Source organism: Triturus cristatus, chromosome 12 (genome assembly GCF_964204655.1).
Source record: "Triturus cristatus chromosome 12, aTriCri1.1, whole genome shotgun sequence".
In the NCBI taxonomy this organism is placed as follows: Eukaryota; Metazoa; Chordata; class Amphibia; order Caudata; family Salamandridae; genus Triturus; species Triturus cristatus.
The window spans coordinates 849,011,851-849,036,888 of NC_140595.1; positions in this window are offsets into that span (position 1 = coordinate 849,011,851).

Genomic DNA, 25,038 nt, shown 5'->3' on the forward strand with positions numbered 1-25,038 from the left:
ACTAGTGAGTGTCACGATACATACTTCATTGCAACAGGATGGGGTTTCAAGGGTGGAGAACATCCAGTTTTACCGGGAGTGTATTATATTTGTGGGAATAAGGCTTATTATAGGTTGCCTGAACATTGGTATGGCATGTGTTATGTTGGCCTGGTCTTTCCAAAGATTTTTCATATAGATAAGATAGAAGATGTAGAACACATTAATCTACTAACACGTTTTAAGAGAGAAACTTGGTCAGAAATTGTAGGTGATATTTTTGGAGCTTTAATTCCAGCAGTGGGAATTTCTTTAAATGCATATGGAATTCGGAAACTGTCAACAGTGGTGGATCGCTTATCGACAAGTACCGCTGGAGGGTTTCTTTTGGTAAATACGGAGATGATTGCCGTACGTGCCATGTCTATGCAAAATCGACTTGCCCTTGATATTCTATTGGCCAAGGAGGGTGGAGTCTGTGGAATTCTGAAAGTTCAACATTGTTGCACTTACATTCCTGATGAAAGCAAAGAACTAAAGGTCTATATCAAAAATATTACTGATTTGCATGAAGAATTAGTACCACAGGAAGCTGAAAGTATCTGGACTAAAATAGCTAATAAAATAGTTGCTGTTAAGAGTTTTATTGCTAAGATAGGTAGTACCATCATTGGTAAAATATTATTTCCATTGACATGTGTAATTGTTGCTTTATTGATACTAAGATTGGGGTGTTTGTGTTGTAAAAACAGGGGAGGGAAAAAGAGAATAATTAGAGGAAATACTGAAAAGAAACAAAAGAGGTAAAAAAAGAGACCCACAAGAAATAGAGTTAGAGGAATTGAGGGAGAGTGTTTACTTAGAGTCGAAAAGGGATGATGAGAGAGAGTCTGGTGTGTAGTGTTGTGAAAAGACATTTCAATTTCTCCTAAAAATTGGGACTAAATTATTATTTTTTGGGTTGGTTTTTTGTGGTGATAATATATCACCAAAGGGGGGATTGCTGGAGCAGAGTTTTCTATTGAAAGTTTATTGAGATTTAAACTCCAGTTTTGTTTATATGTTATGATTAAAATTACTGATAAATAATCATTAATTACTAGCTTTGTTAAAAGTCTTGATTAATCAACATTACTAATGAAAGAATTACACGTGGGAATGCATTTATGTTGCTTATTAATACGTGAACTAGGTTGGTGTGCAAATTAATTAAGTATGTGTGGCTTAAGTGCTATTTGTTTCGTGTTTGCGCTTTTTAAAAATAACGTGCTTTAATGCTTCTTTGTGTCGCAGATGGCCAGGTAATTACATACACATAAGGGTATTAGTGGGGATTAACACTGTATAATCATTACGATGTGGTAACGTTGTTTTGTGTTTCTTTTAATTAAGATGGTCCGTTTTGGCCTAATCCAAGATGGCCGATATTTACAGCCTGCACTCGAGTGATTGAAATGTGATGAGAGGCCTCGCTGAATTTGGTTGGAAACCACCTGGCCATGGCCTCTGGCTGTATTAAAAGTTTCCGTGAGGACAGTAGCTCCAGGCTCGCTGCCAATTGCCCTTGGAGAAGAATAAAGCCACAATGAACTCTGATAAACTTGCGGTGGCTTCGCTATGGTTTCGAGGAAAAGCATTCATGGATGTATCATTTTCTAGCTTGAGTTTCCTTCTTCCGTGTTTTTATTTTTGTGATTTTTGTGAGCGGAGGTTTTCCAAATGTTGCGAGTCAACATCCTTTCCTGCTCGCTCTGCTCAGCGGCTCAACGGACGTTTAGAGTTTGTTTGTTACTTTTATTTTGTTAGTTTCACTATAAATAATGTTAGACTAGGGAGGGTCTAAGGCCACTTCTTCCTGAACCTATGCTCGAGAGGATCGATGCTGATTGAGAGGACGGCGACTCAAGAGACTTTACTGAGAGACCTGTCCTGACCCATTTAGCTACAATAGGTAACTATGAGAATAATGATTTTGCTATTGATTGACTTTCATTTGAACTAATTTAGATAAATTAACCTTTTGTTTGAATCCCAGTGTTGGGTGGTTATTTCTTTGTCATTTATTGAGTTCCGAATGTATTTCCTGTGTTTAAAATCATGACTCGAGACAGATCTTTAAGGTCGCATTGACCTCGCTTAGATGCAGATTGGTTTAGGATTTCCTCTCTCGTATCTTCAGTGTGGATAGAGTAATAGTTATGAATGTTAGTGTGATGGGCCCTAGCGAATGATGAGTGTATGTGCGTATGACTGTGGAATTACTCTGTCCGTGGAAGTAGGGAGAAATGATATGCTCCGATCTGCAGCACATTCACATACATGTTACACCGTCACACTACTGTACAACAGGCTCAACCACAACAAAAGACCTACATTCACATATGTTACACCGTCACACTAGGATACACCTGGACCAACCATAATGAAAGACCTACGTTCACATACATGTTACACCGTCACACTAGTGTACAACAGGTTCAACCACAATGAAAGACTTACATTCACATACATGTTACACCGTCGCACTATTGTATAACAGCCTCAACCACAATGAAAGACATACATTCACATACATGTTACACCATCACACTAGTGTACAACAGGTTCAACCACAATGAAAGACCTACATTCACATACATGTTACACCGTCGCACTATTGTATAAAAGCCTCAACCACAATGAAAGACATACATTCACATACATGTTACACCATCACACTAGTGTACAACAGGCTAAACCACAATGAAAGACCTACAGTCACATATATGTTACACGTCACACTAGTGTAGAACAAGCTCTACCACAACAAAAGACTTAGATTCAAAATATATGTTACACCGTCACACTAGGATACACCAGGCCCAACCATAATGAAAGACCTATGTTCACATACATGTTACACTGTCACTAGTGTAGAAAAGGCTCAACCACAACAAAAGACTTACATTCAAAATACATGTTACACTGTCCCATTAGGATACACCAGGCCCAACCATAATGAAAGACCTACGTTCACATACATGTTACACCGTCACTAGTGTACAACAGGCTCAACCACAACAAAAGACCTACATTCACTTACATGTTACACCATCACACTAGTGTACAACATGCTCAACAGCAATGAAAGACCTACATTCACATACATGTTACAAGTCACACTAGTGTAGAACAGGCTCAACCACAATGAAAGACCTACATTCACATACATATTACACCATCACACTAACATGGAACAGGCTCAAATACAATGAAAGATCTATGTTCATATATATGTTACACCATCACACTACTGTAGACCTGGCACGACCATAATGAAAGATCTACCTTCACATACATGTTACACCGTCACACTAACATGGAACAGGCTCAAATACAATGAAAGATCTATGTTCATATATATGTTACACCATCACACTACTGTAGACCTGGCACGACCATAATGAAAGATCTACCTTCACATACATGTTACACCGTCACACTAGTGTAGAACAGGCTGAACCACAACAAAAGACCTACATTCACATACATATTACACCATCACACTAGTATAGAACAGGCTCAAACACAATGAAAGATCTACGTTCACATACATGTTACAGGTCATACTAGTGTAAAACAGGCTAAACCACAATGAAAGACCTACATTCACATACATGTTACACTATTACACTACTGTAGACCTGGCCCGACCATAATGAAAGATCTTCGTTCACATACATATTACTCCAACACACTAGTGTACAACAGGCTCAAGCATAACAAAAGACCTACGTTCACATTCATGTTACACCATCACACTAGGATATACCTGGCTCAACCATAATGAAAGACCTATGTTAACATACATGTTACACCATCACACTAGTGTAAAACAGGCTCAACCACAACAACAAAAACCTACATTCACATACATGTTTCACCATCCCACTAGTGTACAACAGGCTTTAACACAACTAAAGACCTACATTCACATACATGTTACACAGTCACACTAGTGTAGAACAGGCTCAACCACAACGAAAGACCTACAGTCACACACGTTACACTGTCACACTAGGATACACCCTGCCCAACCATAATGAAAAACCAATGTTCACATACATATTGCACATCACACTAGTGTAGAACAGGCTCAACCACAACTAAAGACTTACATTCAAAATACATGTTACACCATCACACTAGGATACACCTGGCCCAACCATAATGAAAGACCTACGTTCACATACATTTTACACCGTAACACTAGTATACAACAGGCTCAACCACAACGAAAGACCTACATTCACATACATGTTTCACCATCACACTAGTGTATAACAGGCTAAACCACAATGAAAGACCTACGTTCACATACATGTTACATTTCACACTACTGTAGACCTGGCCCAACCATAATGAAAGATCTGCGTTCACATACACCATCACACTAGGGTAGATCCGGCCCAGATCCAGACGCTCTAAGTGACATGATCCCAGATCCAGCCAGTTCTAAAGTGGTAAGATCCCAGATCCAGCCACTCTTGAAGTAACATGATCAAAGATCCAGCTGTTCCTGAAGTTTCATGTTACCAGATCCAGCCACTCCTGAAGTTGCATGATCCCAGATCCAGCCACTACTAAAGTGACATGATCCCAGATACAGCCACTGTTGAAGTGACATGATCCCAGATCCAGCCACTCTTGAAGTGACCAGATCCCAGATCCAGCCACTACTGAAGTGACATGATCCCAGATCCAGCTGCTCATGAAGTGGCATGATCCGAGTTACAGCTGCACTTGCAGTGGCATGATCCCAGATTTAGACACTCCTGAAGTGGCATGATCCCAGATCCAGTGGCTACTGAAGTTTCATGTTGCCAGATCAAGCCACTCCTAAAGTGGTAGGAGCCCAGATCCAGCTGCTCCTGTAGTGACATGATCCCAGATCCAGACATTTCTGAAGTGGCATGATCCCAGTCCAGCTGTTGCTGAAATGGCATGATCCCAGATCCAGCCACTCCTGAATTGGTATGGCCCCAGATCCAGCTGCTTCTGAAGTGGCATGATCCCAGATCAAGCTGCTCCAGAAGTGGCATGATCCCAGATCTAGCTGCTCTTGAAGTGACGTGATCCCAGATCCAGCTATTGCTGAAGTGGCATGATCCCAGATCCAGCTGCTAGTGAGCTGGCATGATCCCAGATCCAGATGCTCCTGAAGTGGCATGACCCCAGATCCAGCTGCTACTGAAGTGGCATGATACCAGATCCAGCTGCTACTGAGCTGGCCCCATCCCAGATCAGGCTGCCTCAGAAGTGGAATGATCCCCGATCCAGCTTCTTCTGATGAGGCATGATGCCAGATACATCTGCTCCAGAAGTTTCATGTTACCAGTTCCAGCCACTCCTGATATGATCCCCGATCCAGCTGCTCCTGAAGTGGTATGATCCCAGATCCAGCTGCTCCTGAAGCGGCATGATCCCAGATCCATCTGCTCCTGAAGTGGTATGATCCCAGATCCAGCTGCTCTTGAAGTGACATGATCCCAGATCCAGCTGCTCTTGAAGCGGCATGATCCCAGATCCATCTGCTCCTGAAGTGGTATGATCCCAGATCCAGCTGCTCTTGAAGTGACATGATCCCAGATCCAGCTGCTCTTGAAGTGACATGATCCCAGATCCAGCTGCTACTGAGCTGGCATGATCCCAGATCCAGACGCTCCTGAAGGGATATGATCCCAGATGCAGGCAATCCTGAAGTGGTAGGATCCCAGATCCACCCAATCTTGAAGTGGCATGATCCTAGATCCACCTGCTCCTGAAGCCTCATGTTACCAGATCCAGCCACTCCTGAAGTGGTAGGATCCCATATCCAGCTGCCCCTGAAGTGGCATGCTCCCCGATCCAGCCACTAATGAAGTGACATGATCCTAGATATAGCTACTCTTGAAGTGACATGATCCCAGATCCAGCTACTCTTTAAGTTACATGATCCCAGATCCAGGTGCTTCTGAAGTGGAATGATCCCAGATCCAGCCACTCCTGAGGTGGCATGCTCCCTGATCCAGCCACTGATAAAGTGACATGATCCCAGATCCAGCCACTTTTGAAGTGACATGATCCCAGATCCAGCCACTTTTGAAGTGACATGATCTCAGATCCAGCCACTCTTGGAGTTACATGATCCCAGTTCCAGCTGCTACTGAGCTAGCGTGATCCCAGATCCAGACACTCCTGGAGTGGCATGATCCCAGATCAGCCTGCTATTGAAGTGGCATGCTCCCAGATCCGACTGCCTCTGAAGTGGAATGATCCCAGGTCCATCTTCTTCTGATGTGGCATGATCCCAGATCCAGCTGCTCCTGAAGTGACATGATCCCAGATCCAGCCACTACTAAAGTGACATGATCCATGATCCAGCTGCTCCTGAAGGTGTATTATCCCAGATCCAGCTGCTCCTGAAGTGGCATGATCCCAGATCCAACCACTACTAAAGTGACATGATCCCAGATCCAGCCGCTCCTGAAGTGGTATGATCCCAGATCCAGCTGCTCTTGAAGTGACATGATCCCATATCCAGCTATTCCTGAAGTGGCATGGTTCCAGATCCAGCTGCTACTGAGCTGGCATGATCCCAGATCCAGACGCTCCTGAAGTGGCATGGCCCCAGATCCAGCTGCTACTGAAGTGGCATGATCCAGATCCAGCTGCTACTGAGCTGGCATAATCCCAGATCCGGCTGCCTCTGAAGTGGAATGATCCCAGATCAAGCTTCTTCTGTTGTGGCATGATCCCAGAGCCAGTTGCTTCTGATGTGGCATGATCAAGATCCAGTCGCTCCTGAAGTTTCATGTTACCAGATCCAGCCACTCCTGATGTGGCATGATCCCCGATCCAGCTACTAATAAAGTGACATGATCCCAGATACAGCTACTCTTGAAGTTACATGATCCCAGATCCAGGTGCTTCTGAAGAGAATGATCCCTGATCCAGCCGCTCCTGAAGTGGCATGATCCCAGATCCAGGCACTAATAAAGTGACATGATCCCAGATCCAGCCACTCCTGAAGTGGCATGCTGCCCGATCCAGCCACTGATAAAGTGACATGATCCCAGATTCAACCACTCTTGAAGTGACATGATCCCAGATCCAGCCACTCTTGAAGTGACATGCTCCCAGATCCAGCTGCTACTGAGCTGGTATGATCCCAGATCCAGACACTCCTGAAGTGTCATGATCCCAGATCCAGCTGCTAATGAAGTAGCATGATCCCAGATCCAGCTGCTATTGAAGTGGCATGCTCCCAGATCCGTCTGCCTCTGAAATGGAATGATCCCAGATCCAGCTTCTTCTGATGTGGCATGATCCCAGATCCAGACGCTCCTGAATTTTCATGTTACCAGATCCAGCCACTTCTGATGTGGCATGATCCGAGATCCAGCTGCTGCTGAAGTGACATGATCCCAGATCCAGCCACTACTAAAGTGACATGATCCCCGATCCAGCCTCTCCTGAAGTGGTATGATCCCACATTCAGCTGCTCCTGAAGAGGCATGATCCCAGATCCATCTGCTCCTGAAGAGGTATGATCCCAGATCCAGCTGCTCTTGAAGTGACATGATCACAGATCCAGCTATTCCTGAAGTGGCATGATCCCAGATCCAGCTGCCACTGTGCTGGCATGATCCCAGATCCAGACGCTCCAGAAGTGGCATGACCCAGATCCAGCTGCTACTGAAATGGCATGATCCAGATACAGCTGCTACTGAGCTGGCATCGTCCCAGATCCAGCTGCCTCTGAAGTGGAATGATCCCAGATCCCTCTTCTTCTGATGTGGCATGATCCCAGATCCAGCTGCTTCTGATGTGGAATGATCCCAGATCCAGCTTCTTCTGATGAGACATGATCTCAGATCCAGCTGCTTCTGATGTGGAATGATCCCAGATCCGGCTGCCTCTGAAGTGGAATGATCCCAGATCAAGCTTCTTCTGTTGTGGCATGATCCCAGAGCCAGTTGCTTCTGATGTGGCATGATCAAGATCCAGTCGCTCCTGAAGTTTCATGTTACCAGATCCAGCCACTCCTGATGTGGCATGATCCCGATCCAGCCACTAATAAAGTGACATGATCCCAGATACAGCCACTCTTGAAGTGACATGATCCCAGATCCAGCTACTCTTGAAGTTACATGATCCCAGATCCAGGTGCTTCTGAAGAGAATGATCCCTGATCCAGCCGCTCCTGAAGTGGCATGATCCCAGATCCAGGCACTAATAAAGTGACATGATCCCAGATCCAGCCACTCCTGAAGTGGCATGCTGCCCGATCCAGCCACTGATAAAGTGACATGATCCCAGATCCAGCCACTCTTGAAGTGACATGATCCCAGATCCAGCCACTCTTGAAGTGACATGATCCCAGATCCAGCCACTCTTGAAGTTACATGATCCCAGATCCAGCTGCTACTGAGCTGGCATGATCCCAGATCCAGACACTCCTGAAGTGTCATGATCCCAGATCCAGCTGCTATTGAAGTAGCATGATCCCAGATCCAGCTGCTATTGAAGTGGCATGCTCCCAGATCCGTCTGCCTCTGAAATGGAATGATCCCAGATCCAGCTTCTTCTGATGTGGCATGATCCCAGATCCAGACGCTCCTGAATTTTCATGTTACCAGATCCAGCCACTTCTGATGTGGCAAGATCCGAGATCCAGCTGCTGCTGAAGTGACATGATCCCAGATCCAGCCACTACTAAAGTGACATGATCCCCGATCCAGCCTCTCCTGAAGTGGTATGATCCCACATTCAGCTGCTCCTGAAGAGGCATGATCCCAGATCCATCTGTTCCTGAAGAGGTATGATCCCAGATCCAGCTGCTCTTGAAGTGACATGATCACAGATCCAGCTATTCCTGAAGTGGCATGATCCCAGATCCAGCTGCCACTGTGCTGGCATGATCCCAGATCCAGGCGCTCCAGAAGTGGCATGACCCAGATCCAGCTGCTACTGAAATGGCATGATCCAGATACAGCTGCTACTGAGCTGGCATCGTCCCAGATCCAGCTGCCTCTGAAGTGGAATGATCCCAGATCCCTCTTCTTCTGATGTGGCATGATCCCAGATCCAGCTGCTTCTGATGTGGAATGATCCCAGATCCAGCTTCTTCTGATGAGAAATGATCCCAGATCCAGCTGCTTCTGATGTGGAATGATCCCAGATCCAGCTGCTCCTGAAGTGACATGATCCCCGATCCAGCCTCTCCTGAAGTTGCATGTTACCAGATCCAGCCACTCCTGTTGTGGAATGATCCCAGATCCAGCTGCTCCTGAAGTGACATGATCCCAGATCCAGCCACTACTAAAGTGACATGATCCCCGATCCAGCCTCTCCTGAAGTGGCATGATCCAGATCCAGCTGCTACTGAACTGGCATCATCCCAGATCCGGCTGCCTCTGAAGTGGAATGATCCCAGATCCAGCTTCTTATGATGAGACATGATCCCAGATCCAGCTGCTTCTGATGTGGCATGATCCCAGATCCAGCCGCTCCTGAAGTTTCATGTTACAAGATCCAGCCACTCCTGAAGTTTCATGTTACCAGATCCAGCCACTCCTGTTGTGGCATGATCCCAGTTCCAGCTGATCCTGAAGTGACATGATCCCAGTTCCAGCCACTCCTGAAGTGGCATGATCCCAGAACCAGCCTCTCCTGAAGTGGCATGATCCAGATCCAGCTGCTACTGAGCTGGCATCATCCCATATCCGGCTGCCTCTGAAGTGGAATGATCTCAGATCCAGCTTCTTCTGATGAGACATGATCTCAGATCCAGCTGCTTCTGATGTGGCATGATCCCAGATCCAGCCGCTCCTGAAGTTTCATGTTACCAGATCCAGCCACTCCTGTTGTGTCATGATCCCAGATCCAGCTGATCCTGAAGTGACATGATCCCAGATGCAGCCACTCCTAAAGTGACATGATCCCTGATCCAGCTGTGCCTGAAGTGGTATGATCCCAGATCCAGCTGCTCCAGAAGTGGTATGATCCCAGATCCAGCCACTACTAATGTGACACGATCCCAGTTCCAAATGCTCCTGAAGTGGTATGATCCCAAATCCAGCCGCTCCTGAAGTTGCATGATCCCAGATCCATCTGCTCCTGAAGTGGCATGATCCCAGATCCAACCACTACTAATGTGACATGATCCCAGATCCAAACGCTCCTGAAGTGGTATGATCCCAGATCCAGCTGCTCCTGAAGTTGCATGATCCAAGATCCAGCTGCTCCTGAAGTGGTATGATCCCGATCCAGCTGCTCCTGAAGTGGCATGATCCCAGATCCAGCCACTCCTGTTGTGGCATTATCCCAGATCCAGCAGGTTCTGAAGTGGCATGATCCCAGTACCAGCCACTACTAAAGTGACATGATCCAGATCCAGCCGCTCCAGAAGTGGTATGATCCCAGATCCAGCTGCTCCTGAACTGGCATGATCCCAGATCCAGCCACTACTAATGTGACATGATCCCAGTTCCAGCCGCTCCTGAAGTTGGATGATCTCAGATCCATCTGCTCCTGAAGTGGCATGATCCCAGATGAATCAAGCTATCCTGGCTGAAGAGGGGTGAAACCCCGAAACTGGTCCTAGGATGCTTGTTTCCAGTCCAGGGAGGACCTGGCTTGGCAGTTCGGGCTGGACTGTTCCCATGAGGCACAGGGTCAAGACTGATTTGCATATGGCTGGGTTCAAACTGGAACGGCATGGTGAGCAAAAAAACGATGGATTTAGGCCCAGATCTCTGTACTGGGGTGAATGTATGACATTGTTCTGCATTCTGTCCATCAATTGTTGTTTTTGCATTTGTCGCCCCGAGTGGGAAGGGTATGCCCAGACGTGGGTCCCTTGCTCTCCATGCCACTGGAATCAAGCTATCCTGGCTGAAGAGGGGTGGAACCCCGAAACCGGTCCTAGGATGCTTGTTTCCAGTCCAGGGAGGACCTGGCTTGGCAGTTCGGGCTGGACTGTTCCCATGAGGCACAGGGTCAAGACTGATTTGCATACGGCTGGGTTCAAACTGGAACCGCATGGTGAGCAAAAAAACGATGGATTTAGGCCCAGATCTCTGTACTGGGGTGAATGTATGTCATTGTTCTGCATTCTGTCCATCAATTGTTGTTTTGCATTTGTCGCCCCGAGTGGGAAGGGTATGCCCAGACGTGGGTCCCTTGCTCTCCATGCCACTGGAATCAAGCTATCCTGGCTGAAGAGGGGTGAAACCCCGAAACCGGTCCTAGGATGCTTGTTTCCAGTCCAGGGAGGACCTGGCTTGGCAGTTCGGGCTGGACTGTTCCCATGAGGCACAGGGTCAAGACTGATTTGCATATGGCTGGGTTCAAACTGGAACGGCATGGTGAGCAAAAAAACGATGGATTTAGGCCCAGATCTCTGTACTGGGGTGAATGTATGTCATTGTTCTGCATTCTGTCCATCAATTGTTGTTTTGCATTTGTCGCCCCGAGTGGGAAGGGTATGCCCAGACGTGGGTCCCTTGCTCTCCATGCCACTGGAATCAAGCTATCCTGGCTGAAGAGCGGTGAAACCCCGAAACTGGTCCTAGGATGCTTGTTTCCAGTCCAGGGAGGACCTGGCTTGGCAGTTCGGGCTGGACTGTTCCCATGAGGCACAGGGTCAAGACTGATTTGCATATGGCTGGGTTCAAACTGGAACGGCATGGTGAGCAAAAAAACGATGGATTTAGGCCCAGATCTCTGTACTGGGGTGAATGTATGACATTGTTCTGTATTCTGTCCATCAATTGTTGTTTTTGCATGATCCCAGATGCAGCCACTACTAAAGTGACATGATCCCATATCCAGCTGCTCCTGAAGTGGTATGATCCCAGATCCATCTGCTCCTGAAGTGGCATGATCCCAGATCCATCTGCTCCTGAATAGTATGATCTCAGATCCAGCTGCTCTTGAAGTTGCATGATCCAAGATCCAGCTGCTCCTGAAGTGGCATGAACCCAGATCCAGACGCTGCTGAAGTGGTATGATCCTAGATGCAGCCACTACTAAAGTGACATGATCCCAGATCCAGACGCTCCTGAAGTGGTATGATCCCAGATCCAGCTGCTCCTGAAGTGGCATGATCCCAGATACTACAAATAACCATCAGAAGGTGCAAAGTCCGTAGAAAGAAGAATAGCTAACCAATAATTGCTATAGAGGAGTGCATGAGATCCTACAGGTAATCAGGACACCACCTAACAGGAGGTGAGAGTCCATCAGCCCACCCTTATTGGCGGAGCATCGTCATCTGGAACTCTGAGGAATCACGGTCTGAGCCCAGAATCGCGGGTCACAGAAGACTCTGCTTGGTGCACAGGCCAGTGATACCCAAAAGAAAGACAAACTCCTGCCAGGGTTTGTACCCAAGACTTGAGGACTCAAGTGATGTACAGTGCTTATATGTGATGTGAGATTAAAAATGAATACTTGGTCAAAAAGTATGTTTAATGAGAATTAACCAGGTTTCATGTCTAAAAGAACCTATAGTCTTTTTTAAAAAAAATTATAGACTAATTCTTGGTTCAATTATAGTGTGGTCGACATGTTTCAGCCGTAGTGGTCACTTGACCCGGCTTTCTTCAGGACCGAAAAACAAAACACAACTAAGATGCTACTGCTGAAGTAATAATATGTGAAAAAGTGAAAATCAAAACCCATGCAATCCAAACGTGAATGTTGGGTAAGATAGTGGCAATTGCCACCCTACCAGACAAGCAGTCTCGTGCTTGAGCGCAAGAACAATGTCTCCATTCCTAGAAAAAGAGTCCAAAAGATCAAACATTGGAAATAGACATCATGCACAAGAAAACAGCACTACTGGTCGCTATTCAACAGAGCTAGTTCTACACTGCCCTTATTTCAAAGAAACTCAAAATGATGTTTACAAATACACCATTATGTGAATCATAATGAAAAACAAAATGAAGAAACTCACCCAGCTTTTTGTGGGAGAACCACCTCACCTCACCCGGCTGACTGCTCGGAGAAGGAGGTACCGCTCTGTTTAAATGTGGAGGAAAAACCAGACAGATTGCGTATTGATACCTATCCGCTGCGCCTGAAGTGGTATGATCCCAGATCCAGCTGATCCTGAAGTGGCATGATCCCAGTTCCAGCCACTACTAAAGTGACATAATCCCAGATCCAGCAGCTCCAGAAGTGGTATGATCCCAGATCCAGCCACTCCTGAAGTGGCATGATCCCAGATCCAGCCGATCCTGAAGTTGCATGATCCAGATCCAGCTGCTACTGAGCTGGCATCATCCCAGATCCGGCTGCTGCTGAAGTGGCATGATCCCAGATCCAGCTGCTCCTGAAGTGGCATGATCCCAGATCCATCTGCTCCTGAAGTGGCATGATCCCAGATCCAGCTGCTCCTGAAGTGGTATGATCCCAGATCCGGCTGCTCCTGAAGTGGTATGATCCCAGATCCAGCTGCTCCTGAAGTGGCATGATCCCAGATCCAGCTGCTCCTGAAGTGGTATGATCTCAGATCCAGACGCTCCTGAAGTGGCATGATCCCTGATCCATCTGCTCCTGAATAGTATGATCTCAGATCCAGCTGCTCTTGAAGTTTCATGTTACCAGATCCAGCCACTCCTGTTGTGGCATGATCCCAGAACCAGCTGGTTCTGAAGTGACATGATCCCAGATGCAGCCACTACTAAAGTGACATGATCCCTGATCCAGCTGCGCCTGAAGTGGTATGATCCCAGATCCAGCTGCTCCTGAAGTGGCAGGATCCCAGTTCCAGCCACTACTAAAGTGACATGATCCCAGATCCAGCTGCTCCTGAAGTGGTATGATCCCAGATCCAGCTGCTCCTGAAGTGGCATGATCCCAGATCCATCTGCTCCTGAATAGTATGATCTCAGATCCAGCTGCTCTTGAAGTTGCATGTTCCCAGATCCAGCTGCTCCTGAAGTGGCATGATCCCAGTTCCAGCCACTACTAAAGTGACATGATCCCAGATCCAGCCGCTCCAGAAGTGTTATGATCCCAGATCCAGCTGCTCCTGAAGTGGCATGATCCCAGATCCAGCCACTACTAATGTGACATGATCCCAGATCCAAACGCTCCTGAAGTGGTATGATCCCAGATCCATCTGCTCCTGAAGTTGCATGATCCAAGATCCAGCTGCTCCTGAAGTGGCATGATCCCAGATCCATCTGCTCCTGAATAGTATGATCTCAGATCCAGCTGCTCTTGAAGTTGCATGATCCAAGATCCAGCTGCTCCTGAAGTAGCATGAACCCAGATCCAGACGCTCCTGAAGTGGCATGATCCCAGATCCAGACGCTCCTGAATAGTATGATCTCAGATCCAGACGCTCCTGATGTGGCATGATCCCAGATCCAGACACTCCTGAATAGTATGATCTCAGATCCAGCTGCTCTTGAAGTTGCATGATCCAAGATCCAGCTGTTCCTGAAGTGGTATGATCCCAGATCCAGACACTAATAAAGTGACATGATCCCAGATCCAGCCACTCCTGAAGTGGCATGCTGCCCGATCCAGCCACTGATAAAGTGACATGATCCCAGATCCAGCCACTCTTGAAGTGACATGATCCCAGATCCAGCCACTCTTGAAGTTACATGATCCCAGATCCAGCTGCTACTGAGCTGGCATGATCCCAGATCCAGACACTCCTGAAGTGTCATGATCCCAGATCCAGCTGCTATTGAAGTAGCATGATCCCAGATCCAGCTGCTATTGAAGTGGCATGCTCCCAGATCCGTCTGCCTCTGAAATGGAATGATCCCAGATCCAGCTTCTTCTGATGTGGCATGATCCCAGATCCAGACGCTCCTGAATTTTCATGTTACCAGATCCAGCCACTTCTGATGTGGCAAGATCCGAGATCCAGCTGCTGCTGAAGTGACATGATCCCAGATCCAGCCACTACTAAAGTGACATGATCCCCGATCCAGCCTCTCCTGAAGTGGTATGATCCCACATTCAGCTGCTCCTGAAGAGGCATGATCCCAGATCCATCTGTTCCTGAAGAGGTATGATCCCAGATCCAGCTGCTCTTGAAGTGACATGATCACAGATCCAGCTATTCCTGAAGTGGCATGATCCCAGATCCAGCTGCCACTGTGCTGGCATGATCCCAGATCCAGGCGCTCCAGAAGTGGCATGACCCAGATCCAGCTGCTACTGAAATGGCATGATCCAGATACAGCTGCTACTGAGCTGGCATCGTCCCAGATCCAGCTGCCTCTGAAGTGGAATGATCCCAGATCCCTCTTCTTCTGATGTGGCATGATCCCAGATCCAGCTGCTTCTGATGTGGAATGATCCCAGATCCAGCTTCTTCTGATGAGAAATGATCCCAGATCCAGCTGCTTCTGATGTGGAATGATCCCAGATCCAGCTGCTCCTGAAGTGACATGATCCCCGATCCAGCCTCTCCTGAAGTTGCATGTTACCAGATCCAGCCACTCCTGTTGTGGAATGATCCCAGATCCAGCTGCTCCTGAAGTGACATGATCCCAGATCCAGCCACTACTAAAGTGACATGATCCCCGATCCAGCCTCTCCTGAAGTGGCATGATCCAGATCCAGCTGCTACTGAACTGGCATCATCCCAGATCCGGCTGCCTCTGAAGTGGAATGATCCCAGATCCAGCTTCTTATGATGAGACATGATCCCAGATCCAGCTGCTTCTGATGTGGCATGATCCCAGATCCAGCCGCTCCTGAAGTTTCATGTTACAAGATCCAGCCACTCCTGAAGTTTCATGTTACCAGATCCAGCCACTCCTGTTGTGGCATGATCCCAGTTCCAGCTGATCCTGAAGTGACATGATCCCAGTTCCAGCCACTCCTGAAGTGGCATGATCCCAGAACCAGCCTCTCCTGAAGTGGCATGATCCAGATCCAGCTGCTACTGAGCTGGCATCATCCCATATCCGGCTGCCTCTGAAGTGGAATGATCTCAGATCCAGCTTCTTCTGATGAGACATGATCTCAGATCCAGCTGCTTCTGATGTGGCATGATCCCAGATCCAGCCGCTCCTGAAGTTTCATGTTACCAGATCCAGCCACTCCTGTTGTGTCATGATCCCAGATCCAGCTGATCCTGAAGTGACATGATCCCAGATGCAGCCACTCCTAAAGTGACATGATCCCTGATCCAGCTGTGCCTGAAGTGGTATGATCCCAGATCCAGCTGCTCCAGAAGTGGTATGATCCCAGATCCAGCCACTACTAATGTGACACGATCCCAGTTCCAAATGCTCCTGAAGTGGTATGATCCCAAATCCAGCCGCTCCTGAAGTTGCATGATCCCAGATCCATCTGCTCCTGAAGTGGCATGATCCCAGATCCAACCACTACTAATGTGACATGATCCCAGATCCAAACGCTCCTGAAGTGGTATGATCCCAGATCCAGCTGCTCCTGAAGTTGCATGATCCAAGATCCAGCTGCTCCTGAAGTGGTATGATCCCGATCCAGCTGCTCCTGAAGTGGCATGATCCCAGATCCAGCCACTCCTGTTGTGGCATGATCCCAGATCCAGCTGCTCCTGAAGTGGCATGATCCCAGATCCAGCCACTCCTGTTGTGGCATTATCCCAGATCCAGCAGGTTCTGAAGTGGCATGATCCCAGTACCAGCCACTACTAAAGTGACATGATCCAGATCCAGCCGCTCCAGAAGTGGTATGATCCCAGATCCAGCTGCTCCTGAACTGGCATGATCCCAGATCCAGCCACTACTAATGTGACATGATCCCAGTTCCAGCCGCTCCTGAAGTTGGATGATCTCAGATCCATCTGCTCCTGAAGTGGCATGATCCCAGATGAATCAAGCTATCCTGGCTGAAGAGGGGTGAAACCCCGAAACTGGTCCTAGGATGCTTGTTTCCAGTCCAGGGAGGACCTGGCTTGGCAGTTCGGGCTGGACTGTTCCCATGAGGCACAGGGTCAAGACTGATTTGCATACGGCTGGGTTCAAACTGGAACCGCATGGTGAGCAAAAAAACGATGGATTTAGGCCCAGATCTCTGTACTGGGGTGAATGTATGTCATTGTTCTGCATTCTGTCCATCAATTGTTGTTTTGCATTTGTCGCCCCGAGTGGGAAGGGTATGCCCAGACGTGGGTCCCTTGCTCTCCATGCCACTGGAATCAAGCTATCCTGGCTGAAGAGGGGTGAAACCCCGAAACCGGTCCTAGGATGCTTGTTTCCAGTCCAGGGAGGACCTGGCTTGGCAGTTCGGGCTGGACTGTTCCCATGAGGCACAGGGTCAAGACTGATTTGCATATGGCTGGGTTCAAACTGGAACGGCATGGTGAGCAAAAAAACGATGGATTTAGGCCCAGATCTCTGTACTGGGGTGAATGTATGTCATTGTTCTGCATTCTGTCCATCAATTGTTGTTTTGCATTTGTCGCCCCGAGTGGGAAGGGTATGCCCAGACGTGGGTCCCTTGCTCTCCATGCCACTGGAATCAAGCTATCCTGGCTGAAGAGCGGTGAAACCCCGAAACTGGTCCTAGGATGCTTGTTTCCAGTCCAGGGAGGACCTGGCTTGGCAGTTCGGGCTGGACTGTTCCCATGAGGCACAGGGTCAAGACTGATTTGCATATGGCTGGGTTCAAACTGGAACGGCATGGTGAGCAAAAAAACGATGGATTTAGGCCCAGATCTCTGTACTGGGGTGAATGTATGACATTGTTCTGTATTCTGTCCATCAATTGTTGTTTTTGCATGATCCCAGATGCAGCCACTACTAAAGTGACATGATCCCATATCCAGCTGCTCCTGAAGTGGTATGATCCCAGATCCATCTGCTCCTGAAGTGGCATGATCCCAGATCCATCTGCTCCTGAATAGTATGATCTCAGATCCAGCTGCTCTTGAAGTTGCATGATCCAAGATCCAGCTGCTCCTGAAGTGGCATGAACCCAGATCCAGACGCTGCTGAAGTGGTATGATCCTAGATGCAGCCACTACTAAAGTGACATGATCCCAGATCCAGACGCTCCTGAAGTGGTATGATCCCAGATCCAGCTGCTCCTGAAGTGGCATGATCCCAGATACTACAAATAACCATCAGAAGGTGCAAAGTCCGTAGAAAGAAGAATAGCTAACCAATAATTGCTATAGAGGAGTGCATGAGATCCTACAGGTAATCAGGACACCACCTAACAGGAGGTGAGAGTCCATCAGCCCACCCTTATTGGCGGAGCATCGTCATCTGGAACTCTGAGGAATCACGGTCTGAGCCCAGAATCGCGGGTCACAGAAGACTCTGCTTGGTGCACAGGCCAGTGATACCCAAAAGAAAGACAAACTCCTGCCAGGGTTTGTACCCAAGACTTGAGGACTCAAGTGATGTACAGTGCTTATATGTGATGTGAGACTAAAAATGAATACTTGGTCAAAAAGTATGTTTAATGAGAATTAACCAGGTTTCATGTCTAAAAGAACCTATAGTCTTTTTTAAAAAAAATTATAGACTAATTCTTGGTTCAATTATAGTGTGGTCGACATGTTTCAGCCGTAGTGGTCACTTGACCCGGCTTTCTTCAGGACCGAAAAACAAAACACAACTAAGATGCTACTGCTGAAGTAATAATATGTGAAAAAGTGAAAATCAAAACCCATGCAATCCAAACGTGAATGTTGGGTAAGATAGTGGCAATTGCCACCCTACCAGACAAGCAGTCTCGTGCTTGAGCGCAAGAACAATGTCTCCATTCCTAGAAAAAGAGTCCAAAAGATCAAACATTGGAAATAGACATCATGCACAAGAAAACAGCACTACTGGTCGCTATTCAACAGAGCTAGTTCTACACTGCCCTTATTTCAAAGAAACTCAAAATGATGTTTACAAATACACCATTATGTGAATCATAATGAAAAACAAAATGAAGAAACTCACCCAGCTTTTTGTGGGAGAACCACCTCACCTCACCCGGCTGACTGCTCGGAGAAGGAGGCACCGCTCTGTTTAAATGTGGAGGAAAAACCAGACAGATTGCGTATTGATACCTATCCGCTGCGCCTGAAGTGGTATGATCCCAGATCCAGCTGATCCTGAAGTGGCATGATCCCAGTTCCAGCCACTACTAAAGTGACATAATCCCAGATCCAGCAGCTCCAGAAGTGGTATGATCCCAGATCCAGCCACTCCTGAAGTGGCATGATCCCAGATCCAGCCGATCCTGAAGTTGCATGATCCAGATCCAGCTGCTACTGAGCTGGCATCATCCCAGATCCGGCTGCTGCTGAAGTGGCATGATCCCAGATCCAGCTGCTCCTGAAGTGGCATGATCCCAGATCCATCTGCTCCTGAAGTGGCATGATCCCAGATCCAGCTGCTCCTGAAGTGGTATGATCCCAGATCCAGCTGCTCCTGAAGTGGTATGATCCCAGATCCAGCTGCTCCTGAAGTGGCATGATCCCAGATCCAGCTGCTCCTGAAGTGGTATGATCTCAGATCCAGACGCTCCTGAAGTGGCATGATCCCTGATCCATCTGCTCCTGAATAGTATGATCTCAGATCCAGCTGCTCTTGAAGTTTCATGTTACCAGATCCAGCCACTCCTGTTGTGGCATGATCCCAGAACCAGCTGGTTCTGAAGTGACATGATCCCAGATGCAGCCACTACTAAAGTGACATGATCCCTGATCCAGCTGCGCCTGAAGTGGTATGATCCCAGATCCAGCTGCTCCTGAAGTGGCAGGATCCCAGTTCCAGCCACTACTAAAGTGACATGATCCCAGATCCAGCTGCTCCTGAAGTGGTATGATCCCAGATCCAGCTGCTCCTGAAGTGGCATGATCCCAGATCCATCTGCTCCTGAATAGTATGATCTCAGATCCAGCTGCTCTTGAAGTTGCATGTTCCCAGATCCAGCTGCTCCTGAAGTGGCATGATCCCAGTTCCAGCCACTACTAAAGTGACATGATCCCAGATCCAGCCGCTCCAGAAGTGTTATGATCCCAGATCCAGCTGCTCCTGAAGTGGCATGATCCCAGATCCAGCCACTACTAATGTGACATGATCCCAGATCCAAACGCTCCTGAAGTGGTATGATCCCAGATCCATCTGCTCCTGAAGTTGCATGATCCAAGATCCAGCTGCTCCTGAAGTGGCATGATCCCAGATCCATCTGCTCCTGAATAGTATGATCTCAGATCCAGCTGCTCTTGAAGTTGCATGATCCAAGATCCAGCTGCTCCTGAAGTAGCATGAACCCAGATCCAGACGCTCCTGAAGTGGCATGATCCCAGATCCAGACGCTCCTGAATAGTATGATCTCAGATCCAGACGCTCCTGATGTGGCATGATCCCAGATCCAGACACTCCTGAATAGTATGATCTCAGATCCAGCTGCTCTTGAAGTTGCATGATCCAAGATCCAGCTGTTCCTGAAGTGGTATGATCCCAGATCCAGACACTCCTGAAATGGCACGATTCCAGATTCAGCCACTCCTCGGCTTGGGGGATAATGGAAGAGTTTGTGCCCTTCCTCCAGAAAGCGGTCTGTCACAGCTGGAGTGAGACTAAATCTGAAGGCTCCAGAACACGCCATAGGAGTGACTATAGTTCAAACCTGTGTGTCAGCCCAGTGATGTGTATCAAAAGGTTAACCTAGGGCCCCCAGCCCTACTCTTTATCATTCTCTTATCAGCCCTATCGGCTTCCTTTCCCCGATTTATATCGCACCCTTTGAAATGCAACGGGGGAGCCTGGCTCTCTCCTCCCCAGTGTGTCCAACTCAGCTCACAGCAATACATCTGTGAGATAGTGCCTCATTTGAAATGGTTGGCACCCACCTTTTGCCTGGAAAATGATCTGGTTTCGATGGTAGTGCACAGGGTCCCTGCAAACCAGGTTCCCTGTGCCAGTGCTTCTTCCTTAAAACTGTACCACGATGGCAACTTCAGCCCCCTGTAGGTCCCCAGTAAATGGTACACTTGGTACCTAGGGCCCCCAGGTACCCATCACCAAGATCATGCCACTGCCGCTGCAGCTTGCATGCCTTGGTGCGACCCTTGACCCTGCTTTGAGTCAGGTCGCTCCCCCATGCCGCACAGCACCACCGGTGTGTCTGTGCCTCTGAGCCCACTGCTGCCTCTTGCCAGAAGTTCGAGGCCCACCTCCACCTGCAGGCTACCACCTGCGCCTCATCCCTGGTGGCCAGTGGCAGGCTGTAAGCTCTCTGCGCTCAATCTGCCCCCTGTCTGCCTTGCTGTAATTGTACTTCTGCTCCTGTATTGGTATTAGTTTATTCACCTTTTTTTGCACGGTTGTACTATTGAACCATTCTTTTTGCTTTCTGTACCCTCCGCCCGCTCAACCCAGCTGCTTCTCCCTCCCACCTCCCCTTATATGGCAGCTGCTGCACCGTCCCGCCGAAGGCGTGCCTAAGGCAAGCCCGTCTGTGCCCGTCTGCACCTGGACCGCGCCCAGCGCCATACCCCCTGGCCCCCGCAAATGCCACAACACCCGACGCCGCTACGACGCCAGCACCCTCCACGCATTCAACACCGGACGAGCCCACACCTGCTTCCTGGCCGCCCCGAAGCACACCAAAGGAGCCTTCTCTTGCCGGAACTGCAGCTTCACAAGCCTCCGAGTCGACAAACCACCAACCGGGACAGGACGCAACCAATTCAGATGCATACTACTGAACACCCGCTCCGTACACAAACACCCCGTCGAACTCTGGGACCTGCTCGACACATCCTCCCCGGACGTCGCCATCCTGACAAAGACCTGGATGAACGCCTCCTCGGCACCCGACATCGCCATAGCCATCCCGGATGGCTACAAGATCCTCCGCAGGGACCGCACCAATGGAGTAGGAGGTGGAATCACCATCATCCTCAGGGTCTCGACCAGCACCGACGACTCCCTCAGCACCGCCAAACACCTACACTTCCAGATCTACACTGATCCCAACACCACCCTCAGAAGAACTCTCGTCTACAGACCCACTGGACCCCGGCCCAGTTCAGCGACTCCATCGCCGACTTCATAAGCATGCACGCTCTTGCCTCCACAGACTACATCCTCCTCGGAGACCTAAACTTCCACCTCGAGAACAACAACGACACCAACTCCACCCCCCTGATTGACAACCTCACCAACCTCTGTCTCAGACAGCTCATCACAACACCCACCCACTCCGCCGGCCACATCCTTGACCCCATCTTCTCCGCAAGCATCCACGTCACCTTCAGCCACACCAATGAACTCCACTGGACCGACCATCGCTGCATCCACTTCACCTTCCGGAAACCCACCACGCACCACCGCACTGAACAGATCCCCCATCGCAGCTGGAGCAAAATCACTGCAGACCAGCTAAACACCACCCCGCCCGAAATCCACCCGCCGACACCGATGCCCGCAACCTCAGGCGTTAGATCGACAACTGTGCCAACACTCTCGCCCCAATCAAGAAACCCTCCAACAGACGCACTAACAAGAAAGCGAACTGGTTCACCTCGGACCTCCAAGCCTCCAAGTAAACCTGCTGAAAACTAGAGAAGAAATGGCAACACGAACAGACACCGGACAGCCACGGAGTCTACAAGAACGCCATCTGCATACACCGTCACCTCATCAGATCTGCCAAAAGGGCCTCCTTCAAGGACCGCCTCAATAACAACGTACACAACAGCAAAGAGCTCTTCAACATCGTGAAGGAACTCTCCAGCCCTAGCTCCAACACCAACGACATCCCACCATCGCAAGACCTGTGCGACTCCCTTGATACCTTCTTCCATCGCAAGATTGCAGACATCCACAACAGCTTCAACAACCTGACCGCCCCAACAGCCACCGACACCTCAGACCACACGGACACCACCCACATCAACCCCCTGCTCACCTGGTCCAATATAAACGACGACAACACCTTCAAAATCATGAACACCATCCACTCCGGCTCTCCGTCAGACCCATGCCCACACCACATCTTCAACAAAGCTAGCGCCACCATTGCACCCCATCTCCGCAAGGCCATCAACATCTCCTTCGAGACCGTGACCTTCCCGGAGAGCTGGAAGCACGCCAAGATCAACGCCATACTCAAGAAACCCAAGGCAGACCCGAGGAGCCTCAAGAACGTCTGGCCCATCTCCCTGCTCCCGTTCCCAGCGAAGGTCATCGAGAAAACCGTCAACAGAGAGCTGACCCGCTACCTCGAGGAGAACAACATCCTGGACCCGTCCCAGTCCGGGTTCCGCAGCAACCACAGTACCGAAACTGCCCTCATCGCCGCCACCGATGACATCAGGGCCCTGCTGGACAATGGCAAAATACCAGCCCTCATCCTCCTGGACCTGTCAGCCGCCTTCGACACTGTCTGCCACCGTTCAACATCTACATGGCACCGCTTGCCCATGTTGCCCAACTACACGATCTCAACATCATCTCTTACACCGACAACACCCAGCTGATCCTCTCCCTCACCAAGGACCCCCTCACCGCCAAAACCAACCTCCACGAAGGAATGAAAGCCGTCGCCGAGTGGATGAAGAACAGCCATCTGAAGCTGAGCTCGGACAAGACGGAGGTCCTCATCCTCAGCTCCACCCCCTCAGCCTGGAACAACTCCTGGTGGCTGACCTCACTGGGAGCAGCACCAACACCCACCGACCACGCACGCAACCTGGGGTTTATCCTCGACTCAACACTCTCCATGACAAAGCAAGTCAATGCCATCTCATCCTCCTGCTTCAACACCCTCCGCATGCTCTGCAAGATCTACAGGTGGATCCCCACAGAGACAAGAAAAACGGTCACCTAGCCCCTCGTCAGCAGCAGGCTGGACTACGGAAATGCCCTCTACGCTGGAGTCTCGGCCAAACTTCTGAAACGACTACAACGCATACAGAACGCCTCTGCACGCCTGATACTCGAAATCCCTCGTCACAGCCACATCACACCCCACCTGAGAGACCTGCACTGGCTTCCCGTCAACAAGAGGATCACCTTCAAGCTCCTCACCCACGCACACAATGCACTCCACAACACCGGACCGGCATATCTCAACAGACGACTCACCTTCTACACCCCAAACCGCCAGCTCCGCTCCGCTGACCTCGCCACCGTCCCCCACATCCGAAGAGCAACCACCAGCGGCAGATCGTTCTCCCACCTCACCACCAAGTCCTGGAACACCCTCCCCATCCTCCTACGGCAGACCCAGGACCTTCTAACCTTCAGGAGGCTACTCAAGACCTGGCTATTCAAGCAGTAGCAGCACCCCTCCCCCCCAGCGCCTTGAGACCCTCACCGGTGAGTAGTGTGCTCTACAAATGTATTGATTTATTGATTGATGCAGTAAAAAACAACAAAGTCAACATGGCACTCTGCCTGTGTGCCATGCCAGCCAGCTCTGCCTAAGCTATAGGTATGTGCCCCCCCTCTAGCAAGCCTTAGAAGTCCTAAGGCCGGGTGCACTATGTCTCAGGTGTGGGCATGTCTTCATGAGCAAATCTGACCCTACAATATTTGAGTCTATTCCTTCATATTGTAAGTGCTAGGGAAGCTATACAGAGTACCTGGCCTGGAAACGCGACAACTTAAGTTCCCCAGCACCATGATAGGCTTCACTGAACCCAGGAGTGAGCGGTGCCAAACAAACACTGATGCCAGTGTGGGATTTATTAACTATGTACCCAGTGGGTACCTCAGAGGTGCCCCCTAAAAACCTACCAACCTTGGTGTGGTCTCTGACTGGCTTTATGCAGCCTACCGCCACCAGACATGTTTCTGGACCCCATGGGTCAAGAGACCCTGCTCTAGGAGGCCAAAAAGAAAGCCTATCCTGGGCAGAGGTGTCACACCTCCTACCCCAGAATTGGCACAGTGTTCGAGAGGGAAGCTCCAAAGGCCAGCTGCCTTTTTAATCTGACCCCAGCCTCTGTTGCTAACAGATGGCTGCCCCCCGTTCAAACCCCCACTTTTGGTGTGAGAAGGAGTGGGAAAACGTAAGATGAATAGGAGGTGTGGCCCCCTTTGCCAACTCCAC